Source organism: Gopherus flavomarginatus, chromosome 21, assembly GCF_025201925.1.
Source record: "Gopherus flavomarginatus isolate rGopFla2 chromosome 21, rGopFla2.mat.asm, whole genome shotgun sequence".
NCBI classification, from domain to species: domain Eukaryota; kingdom Metazoa; phylum Chordata; order Testudines; family Testudinidae; genus Gopherus; species Gopherus flavomarginatus.
Window position 1 is genome coordinate 1,039,644 of NC_066637.1, and position 11,176 is coordinate 1,050,819.

Sequence of the window (11,176 nt, forward strand, 5' to 3'; positions counted from 1 at the left end):
AGTTGATTAGAGCAATCACATACGAGCAGAAGCAGAAAGTGAAGTCAGCTGGAGAGGTGAAACACCGAAGCATGTTCCAGACACTATGCAGGAGCTATAAGATCCCTGAGGGTATGTCTATACAGCAATGTGAGCCTAGGGTGAGAGGGACCTGAGTCAGCTGACCCATGTCAGGGGACCCTGGGTTTGAGTGTCTCCACTACATTTTAACCCTAAGTTAAGGATTTTCTCACCCCTGCTTGAACCGAAGGCTCTGGCATCCACACCACAGTGCACAAAGTAACCCTATCCCAAATGCCTAGCACCCACAGCGTGCGCACACAGACAGACAGACACATGCTCTAGCAATGTGGTGCACTGAGGGAAAACTCCACTGCCCACCTAGCACATTACACATTTTCCTCCTCCCAACATATGGCTTCTTCCTGAAAGAGAAGCCCTGGAGTCGAAATATGGTTTTAAAATATCTATGACAGTTTGCCAAATCTGGCTAACTCACAGCTCTGCAAAAGCAGTCGTCATGGGGGAATCATCATTTAACAGGGTGTTTCTAGTGGATTTCTGCAGATATCAGTACTAGGCCCAAAGCATTCAACATTTTCATCAATAATCTGTGAGTAAATAAAAATCACTGCTGATAAAATGTCCAGATGACAGACTGGTGGGATGGTAAATAATGAGGACAACAAGGCAGTCATATAGGCCAATCTGGATCACTTGGTAAACTGGGCCAATTAAAATCAAATGCATTTTAATACAGCCAAATGCAAAGTTACACGTCTACGAATTAGGAATGCCGGCCATATCTAGAGAATGGGGGACTGTATCGTGGAAAGCAGTGACTCTGAAAAGGATTCAGGGGTCATAGTGGACAAGCAATTGAACATGAATTCCCAGGGCGATGCCGTTCAGTTGATCAAAAAGAAGACTGAGAGAAGACTTGATGACAGTGTATAAGTACCTTCATGGGGGAAATACTGAGTATTAAGGGGCTCTCTCGTGTAGCAGAGAAAGGCATAACAATAACCAGTGCTGGGAAGCTGAAGCTAGACAAATTCAAACTGAAAATAAGTCATACTTTAACAGTGGGGATCATTAGCCATGGTGAATTATACTGGATGCCTCTCTGGAAGATATGCTTTAACCAAAACACAAGTTATTGAGCTCAGTAATGAAGTAACTGGATGAATACAGGAGGCAGACTAGTAGGGTGACCATATGTCCCAATTTTATAGGGACAGTTCTGATTTTTGGGTCGTTTTCTTATATAGGCTCCTATTACCCCCCAGCCCCTGTCCTGATTTTTCACACTTACTGTCTGGTCACCCTACAGACTAGATGATCTAATGGTCCTTCTGGCCTTAAGATCTATGTATTATCCATCTCACTGAAGCATTAAAAATGAACATGTAGGGTCTCCTGGGACACCTACAGAATAGGGCACAATTAGAGCTGTGACATCATCAGGCCTGACTGCTTCAGAACAGCTCAGCTTGAGAAGAATTGGTTGCACTGACAACTAATATCAATCATTCTGAGGTTATTATAATACAAAAGAATATTCAAGACTAAGAGGAGGAAGATAATTATAGTAAGTGACAAGAAAATTCACCGATGGCTCAAAATATATGTGAATCACAGCCCAAACAGCACATGTATCCAGTCAGATGCAGAAAGCATCAGGATTGTTACTTCACTAGCTTTTCAACATCTTACATTTGTATATGATAAGTGGTTAGAGAACAGACTACCTATTCTGCCTTATGCATAAGCAGTCTGGGATGAAACATTATACAATACCTCATGCAAGGTAAAATTATTAGCAATTGCAAGCAATTAGCATATCTCAGGATCATGCCCAGAGGAAAGAATGTATAAGCCAAATGATAGACTCAGAGTTTGCAGTTTAATTTGGAAACCTAGGGTCACCTATCCTTAGACTGGAGAAAACCAGCTCACTGAGTGAGTGAATTACATAAAGAGCCATATGGAAGGCTACTTTTTTTCCCATGAGAAAATGTGCCAAACACAAACCCTCCCTCTCAGTTACTTAAGCAAGAAATGTAAAACCTCCAGGCCAGAGCATCCCAGTGAAGGCAAGTAATTAGCCTTCCCACACAATATATTGCATCTCCAGTAACTTGTGCAGCTGCACCTTTTTTCAGGTATGAAGATTTCTTGACTGTCACAAGGTTAGAAGAACTATGAGCTGGAAAATCATGCAGCATATTAAAGTCAAACTGAAATATGGCCACAATACAGAAAACATTTTATTCTCTTTTAGAAATTGTTATAAAGAGAATATAATACAAATGTTGCAAATGAGTCAAGTGTTTTCTTCCTAACTCAACAATAAAAAGTATATCAAAGAAATGCCTGAAATCCTAATAGAAGAAAAAATAACGGACCTGAGATATGACAGGATTTAACTGAGGTTTTACTTGAAGCCTTTAATCACGTCAGCAGCATAAATGGAAAATCAGATACAAATCTGTACTAACTACTAACGTATACCTTGGTTGCTTCAGCTATAAGAGAGATAGCTGAGACTGAAAAAATTCAGAGGAGATTAATGAAGATGGTTAGACGTCTACATAGATTTATTTAGTTTAGAGGAGCAGAGTTGTGATTGAAGTATAGCATACAAAAATATGAAAGGTTTAGTTACTCGATTTTAACATATGGTATAATGAAACAACAAAGGGTCTCTTGACTAAATTAATTGCTGATCAACGGTCCTTTTAGCTGAGTATCTTGTCTTTTGACAGTGGACAGCGCCAGATGCTTCAGAGGGAACGAACAGAACAGGACAATTTATAGAGTGATCCATCCCCCCAGTCCCAGACTCTGGCAGTCAAAGGTTTAGGGACACTCAGAGTATGGGGTTGTGTCCTTGACCAATTTAGCTAATACCCCATGAATGTATCTAAAACCCAGCCATACTTCTGGCCTTCACAACATCTGCTGGCAACAAGTTCCATAGATTGACTGCGCGCTGTGCGAAGAAGTACTTCCTTATGTTTGTTTAAAACCTGCTGTCTGTTAATCTGACTCGGTGACCCCCTAGTTCTTGTGTTCTGTGAAAGGGTAAATAACACTTTCCTATTCACTTTCTGTGCAGCATTCATGATTTTATAGACCTCAATCATACCCCCTGTAGTCATCTCTTTCCAAGCCAACTAGTCCCAGTCTTTTTAATCTCTCCTCCTATGGAAGCTGTACCAGATCCCTAATCATTTTTGTTGCCTCTCTCTATACTTTTTCCGATTCTAATGTATTTTTTTAGATGGGTGACCAGAACTTCAGGCAGCATTCAAGGTGTGGGCATACCATGGATTTATAGGGTGGCATTATGATATGTTCTGTTTTATTATCTATTCCTTTCCTAATGCTTCCTAACAAACATATTTAGCAGATGTTTTCAGAGAACTATTCACAACAACTCCAGAGCTTCTTTCTTGAGTGGTAACAGTTAAATTAGACACCATTATTTTGTATGTATAGTTGGGATTGTTTTCCAATGTGCGTTACTTTGAACTTATCAACATTCAATTTCCATCTGCCATTTTCTTGCCCTGTCACCCAGTTTTGAGAAATTCATTTGTAACTCTTCACATTCATCTTTGGGCTTAACAATTTTGAGTAATTTTATATCATCTGCAAACTGTGGCACCTCACCGTTTACCCCCTTTTCCAGATAATTATTGAATATGCTGAATAGCACTTGTCGCAGTATAGATCCTTCGGGGGGTGCTGCAATTTGACTTTTTCCATTGTGAAAACTGACCAGTTATTCCTACCCTTTGTTTCCTATTTTTCAATCAGTTACTGATCCATGAGAGGACCTTCCCTCTTATCTCATGACTTCATGCCTTGCTTAAGAGCCTTTGGTGAGGGACTTTCTGAAAGTCCAAGCACACTATGCCAGCTGCACTACTCTTGTTCACATGCATGTTTAAACCCTAAAGAATTCTAACAGATTGGCAGGGCATGATTTCCCTTACATAAGGCATGTTGGCTCTTCCCCAACATATTGTGTTCATCCATGTGCCTGACAATTCTGTTCTTTACTATAATTTCAACCAATTTGCCTGGTACTGAAGTTAGGCTTACTGGGCTGTAATAGCTATAACCACCTCTTTAGGCTTTTAAAAAATAGGCATCACATTAGCTATCCTCCAGACATCTGATACAGAGGCTGATTTAAGTGATAGGTTCCATACCACAGTTAGTAGTTCTGCCATTTCAGAACCCTTGGGTGATACTATCTGGTCCTGGTGACTTAACTGTTTAATTTCTCAATTTATTCCAAAATGTCCTCTATTGACACCTCAATCTGGGACAGGTGTTCAGATTTGTCACTGAAAAAGAAAGCCTCAGGTGTGGGACTTTCCCTCACAGGATCCATTTAGCCAAAGTCAGAGCCCCACTGCCCAGAGCTGAAGCCCTCAAGCTTCAGCAGGTGCCCCACTAGGCAGTGGGGCTCAGACTTTGGGTTTGGCCCCTCTGCCCAGGGCAGCAAGGCTCAGGCTTCAGTCCCCCTACCCAGGGTTGTTCAGTAATTTTTGCTGTCAGAAGGGGGTCACAGTGCAATGAAGTTTGTGAAACCCTGCCATGGATGCTAATGAAACGATTTCAAATTCACAAAGGTGTAACAGAGACAAGAACTGCTTCAATGGAATCCTCATGAGCACAAAGGGTTTTGCAGCAAATACATTAAAAAAGCAGTTTGCAAGGATCTCGGAACCTTCAAACTACCGGAGTTTGTCCATTACTAATAATACAATCTCATGCTGCAAAGCATGAACTGATTGTCACAGGGATCAGGAAGGAATTCCTCCACTATTTACACAGCATTGTACAAGCTGGCAGCTATCTTAAAAAAATACTCTCGCCTGTGAAACATCATGTATTGACATCAGGGAGAGCAGGATCCTGGATCTAATGGTCTAGTTCTATGGCATGGGAACTTCAAAGATCCTACATATGAAGAACTGTATGTAAATGTATCAATTTATCCTCTACTAGATATACCTGATTTGCTATAACATTTTCTTTTTAATGCTACTTTTTCTCTATTATTAGTTTGATCCTATATTATCTTACATATTGAATTTGCTTTATGTATTTGCACTACTGAAAAAAACATCAAGTGCTGGGTGTGATGAGAATCTATAGTGCAAATACAGTGCATGGAGCTTTATTCCAAGAAGTTCCCAACTCCACCGATTACACAAGGTGATGATGCATCTCTCAGAATCAGGCAAGAAAGCAGTATTTTACAAATTTAATCAAAAAAATCAATCCACATGCTAGTAAAAGCGTTAACCCACAAGAATAGAAATTTATGTAAGAATACATCAGATACAGTCTAAAAATGACTGCATTCAATGTACATGTGAGCCACTTAAAATGTGTTGGTCCAGGTCTCCTTCTATTTCTTGATTACCTCTAGATTAAGAAACGATTATGTTCTCGAATTTAATAATCAATACCCAAAGTCTTCCCTGTGTGGTCAATTGAAATTCTTTGCAAGGAAGTCATATTTTACCTGTTAATCCCACAAAAATATTTGGGTAAAACACCATGATGAAATGAGGGGAAAGCCTGAGTGGATTCCAAGCAGGGGACTTCAGAAATTAATATTCAGTTCATCACTAAAAATATTTCTCATGCCAAGCCACTTAGGGTTATGAAATAGCCTTGCAATTCTGAAAATATACCAAATGTGCTCAAAACTTGGAAGGATCTGACCTTCAAACCTCCTTTCAATGGATCCCTGAATAAAATACTTTTTCTACATCTTAAAGCAAATTATTCTGTATGCCAATAACACAATCTTACCATTTCAATTTAAAATCCTTAAGCCCTCACTATAGTTCACAAGCTATGGCAGGAACTACAACAAGTATGCATTGAAGAATGTCTTTCTGGACAAGCTGTTGTAGAAATGCCAAGTTTACATTGCTCACAATAAAATTTTAAATATTTCATTCATGTCCCAAAAATCCAAACATCAAAGCATTAATCTCAAGATTAGCGTGGCTACATTTGTTCAAGTTCACAATGAGCAAACAGAACTGAGCTTTTTTGACATTCAATAAGCAGCAAAAAAGTCGATATTTTACTTGTATTAATTTTTCATCAAAGACTAGAAAGCTCATTTTCATGGTAGATAATAAATGCTGGAACAGATCTGCTACTGCAAGATATATAGTAGTGGTATATCCTGGCATATGAATAATAGCAGAATTTCAGAAAACATTCTCTTGTCTTCCTGGGATGACTTTATGTCTAAGATACTGTAAAAGCAGCAAAGAATCCTGTGGCACCTTATAGACTAACAGACGTTTTGGAGCATGAGCTTTCGTGGGTGAATACCCACTTCGTCGGATGCATGTAGTGAAAATTTCCAGGGGCAGGTATATATATGCAAGCAAGAAGCAAGCTAGTGATAACAAGGTTAGTTCAATCAGGGAGGATGAAGCCCTGTTCTAGCAGCTGAGGTGTGAAAACCAAGGGAGGAGAAACTGGTTTTGTAGTTGGCAAGCCATTCACAGTCTTTGTGTAATCCTGAGCTGATGGTGTCAAATTTGCAGATGAACTGAAGCTCAGCAGCTTCTCTTTGAAGTCTGGTCCTGAAGTTTTTTTCACTGCAGGATGGCCACCTTAAGATCTGCTATAGTGTGGCCAGGGAGGCTGAATTGTTCTCCTACAGGTTTTTGTATATTGCCATTCCTAATATCTAATTTGTGTCCATTTATCCTTTTCCGTAGAGACTGTCCAGTTTGGCCGATGTACATAGCAGAGGGGCATTGCTGGCATATGATGGCGTATATTACATTGGTGGACATGCAGGTGAATGAACTGGTGATACTGTAAGTTGTTGCTCTGTTTCTTGAAGAGTTGTTCAAGACAATTTCATAATTATGACACTTATAATGTTGAGTAAGGAAAATACAACACAACCTCAGAGAGGAGCAAAAATCTGGCCCATGCCCTGATAAAATGGGGAGGGGGAGAGGGAAAGCAAAGATCAAAGACCAAGAACTAGTTCATTCCCTATTTGTAAAAAAAATTTAGAAAAAACTTAACTGCAAACTTGCCTTTATGTACGTATTAAAGTCCTATTGGCTTCAGTAGGACCAAAGCACACATTCAAGTGCTTTCCTGTGTCAGAGCCTTAAACTGCATCTTGCTTAAAGGTATATTGTTCCTTTACCCCAGCCTTGTGCAAGAGTTGATATGTAGTCATAGTGCCAGCCACCACCAAGGGAAGGGATTGTACCTCAAAGAAAGTAACTGTCCTTCTTTCCCCTTGTGACCAGGGCAGATTGCGACATCCATCTCATGCTGACTGAACTGTGCTGGCCAGGGCAATGGGAGGGGGAGCCATGGCTTTGCCCTGCCCCATCCCTCTCTTCTTCACCCACCTGCACGTGAGGCAGAGAATACTGCACACAGCCCCTGCTCTTTTCTTCATGTCTGCAGTAACGATGAGGGGAGGGTATAACTCTCCCTTATATGCCAGATGGCCACATCAAGCCAGTCCACAATCTGACCTTTGGATTGTAAACTCATCTGGGCTAGAACTCAGTCTACCTCTGCAGAGTACGTGGGACAATGGGATCCTAATCGGGCCTTTGGCTGCTACTGTCATATAAACAATAAAACTATCCAAACCAAACACACATGATTAACTGCAGAATACCGCTGCATTCAAATCTGAAATCTCCCCCATATAAAAGGTGTGGAGTGAAGGGATTTAATTTTATATGAAATAACTTGTCACTAGTATCTAATGGACCTGTGAGCTATGCTGATTAATTATGGATTACCTAACCCAAAACTTTCATACAAGTTCATCTTATAAACTCTTCTACAGATAGGATCTTATATATACACACACCTCTTCAACCACTTATACTTTATAACTAAAAGGCAGAAAATGCTAACAAAGAGTATCAATTGAATCAATACAGTTATGGAGCAGATAACAGACTAGGAGTCAAAATGCCTCATGTCTGCACTTTCTACATAAAACTGTAGTTATCCTAGACCTCACTGTTTAGATAATTGATACTCCATGAAACTACACGGTTCAAACTGAAATGAACCTGGCTCTTTCTGTTTCTCTGGGCTTCAAGATCTTGCCATGGCCACAGATAAGCACTAGCTATTATGCATCTGGAATAAGGTTCCACAAAATCACTGATGAAAGTCAAATATGATTGGCTGGGGGATTAAAACAAACTGCCTTTCTCCTAGATACTTCTTCTAAAAACCCAGCAGTTCAGAGACGTTTGGCCAAACAGAATGCTGGTATCACAGTTAGTGAAATGCCTCCTCCCAGCTGGCAGGACATCAGCCACTATGGAATTTGCCTTACCTCATCCCAACCTAACTTTCAGGCTTCCAATTTCAATTGGGAGGGGGCAATTATAATTTATAAAATAAACTTTTGAACTTTATATGTCATTTATTCTGCTCATTCTAGTCCAAAAGGCTCCGTTCACAGTGCCCTCGCTGGGACCGCTCAGCTAGGTTTCTCAATCCTGCAGCCCAAACCAAACTACTTTTTCAGAACCCTGAAGGCTGTCACAAAGTCCAGCCTTGCTATCCCTTTACTTAAGACAGGGGCAAGACTGACATGCTAGGCTGCTCTTATCAGTCCTTGCACTCTGCCCTGTCTCCAGAAGCAGCTGCTCTGAGAAGCACTTTAATTTGCTTTGCATCTATGGGCACATCTGCTGGGTTCTACTGTGGCTGGTATTCCTGATGGGTGGCCCAACATTTTTGCAAGAAGTAGAGATTCTACACTAATCCTACTCTTTCCAGGTGCGTGACAAATAGACTGGCTCCTGTAACCATGAGTAGAAGGACCTCATCCACCCTCTCCTGTAGATGCTGAGTATCCTGCATGCAAAGGCTCTCTGTGCTCAACTCCAAAAGGGGTGAAACAAACCTCACACTGCAGTACTGCACAAGAAATAAGTGCTACTTAAGTCCAATTCAAGCTCTGTTTTCAAGGTGTGGCAAATTGCCAGTACTGTTATGCTGGGTCTCGCGCTCTCTCTTCTTTGGGGAAGGTTCAGGGCACCATTGCTTGCCTCTGAACCGGTATTTTAATTACCCCACTAGTGTCCTTGAGGAGGGAAGGGGAGTGGAGAGGGAGGGACCTGGGCCCGCCCTCTTCTCCAGGTCCCAACCCAGGGGCCCTGAGGTTTGTGGTGAACCTCTTGAACTAGCGGTTCCTTCCCCTGGGCTACTTCCCTCTCCTGCCCTTCAGCTTGTGAAGGGGCTTCTTGCCCTCCTTCTACACAAGCCAGGTGCCCTTACCTAGGGTTTCTTTTGGATTTCTCAGCTCTCTGCAGCACTCCTCCAAACTTTCCTTTTGTCTCTCTTCAAAACTGTTCTCTTCTCCAACTCCTTCAAACTGCTCTCTGCTCCAACCAAACCTTCCTGCTCCAACTCCCACACTGTCTGACTGAAGCAGAGCTGGTGCTCTAATTGGCTTCAGGTGCTCTGATTGGCTTCAGGTGCTCTAGTTAATCTATAACAAACCTTCCTCCCCTTGCAGGGAATAAGGCTCTATGCTAACACTCTCCTGCTGCCCTCTGGCCATGCTGTATCACAAAGGTTTAAGCGGGACTGAAATGATGACATTTCATTCTCTAGGAGCAATATCCACTTACAAGGCCAGCATTAAGTCTTCCAGTGCATACACACTTGAAGCCCTTTCTAAATTTTACCTGTTTCCATTATAAAAATGTAACTTCAAAAACTGATTAGTGCTTCTGCATGTAATTTGTATAATTCAAACCTTAACAACCATATGATAGCTCAGAGGAAGATTGATTGTGGCATTTGTAAATTTAAGTATTGTTTATTTTCATTTTTGTAAAGAGCAGTTCATCAGCATCCCGGGGAAGAGGCAGGAATATATACTCAAATACTTCTTTACTGTCAAGTGAAAATACTTCATTGAGATTGACCACGTACTGAGTCTTACTTAAGCTGGCTACAGCAGTAAATCAAAAAGCAATATTTCCTCAGTCACTGAAACCAACTCACATTTGTTTGAGATTTCAAGAAAAAGAAAATCCTGTGTTGCTAGCTTCCCCAAATTGGAGAATTCGAAGATAAACGGCATGTTAATACAACAAAAAGTACGATTAAAAATGAGTCCTTCAGGAGTGCACAAACCTGTTCCCTCAACCCTTCAATTCATCAGTTTTATCTAATACATTGGCTGCAGATTTTCAAATCACAAAGAATTTACCAACTGCACTTTCATAAGTAACAGTGGATGTAAAACATCATCTCAGGCTGGTCACATGACATGCACAGTGTCACTTCCATGTCAGATTTCATTATCAGTAATTGTGAACAAATAATCCTTCTCAAAGAACCACCCTCTTCAGTGTACAGATTTCCAGAGCGCCCCGGTTTCATGTATCCTAGGAGGAGCTTAGAACCAGGCTTACTTGTGAGGAGGAAGCAGAGAAGAGTTGGAAGGGAAAAGCGAGTCCCCGTCCCAGAAACAATCTCAAGAATAAGGGCCACCAAAGGACTTTAAAGCACATTTAGAATTGATGCTGAATATTCACCATCTACACTCACTTCCAGCATGAGACTCACTGTCCTTTCCTGCAATACCATACAAGCCCCTCTTGGGAAGCTCCAACACCCATTCTGATGTGGTCTCAGCAGAAGGTGCATAGAGTTTGGTTACCTGGAATACATCACTCCATGTTTAATTCATATGAGAAGAATAAAGGACACATGAGGCAATATGTGAGGGTCTGATTCGGTTCTCACAACCATGTAAACCTAGAACCCATGGAGTTGCACTGGTGACAAGTAGGTATATATCAGGCCCACTCACTGGAACTGCTTATTTGTATCGAGAGAGACAAGGTGGGTGAAGTAACAAGCTTTTGTTGGTGAGAGAGACAAGCTTTCGAGCCAAACAGAGCTCTTCTTCAGGTCTCAGGACCTCACCCACCTTGTCTCGCTAATAGCCTGGGACCAACACAGCAATGACTATACTGCATATTCGTACTATGTTAATGCAGCCTAGACATGTTTAACAATCCACCTTGCCAAGGAGAACAGAGCGCAGGTTTCACAGGACAGATACTATAGGTATATTGTTCAATATACTAAGTCATAC

The 11,176-nt window shown here is 41.2% G+C and overlaps 1 protein-coding gene across 8 annotated transcripts in view; it reads right to left on the reverse strand.

Moving 5' to 3' along the window:
* CAMTA1 (calmodulin binding transcription activator 1) overlaps nucleotides 1–11,176 on the reverse strand; it is an 863,171-nt gene that overhangs the window by 388,070 nt on the left and 463,925 nt on the right. The window lies entirely within an intron of this gene.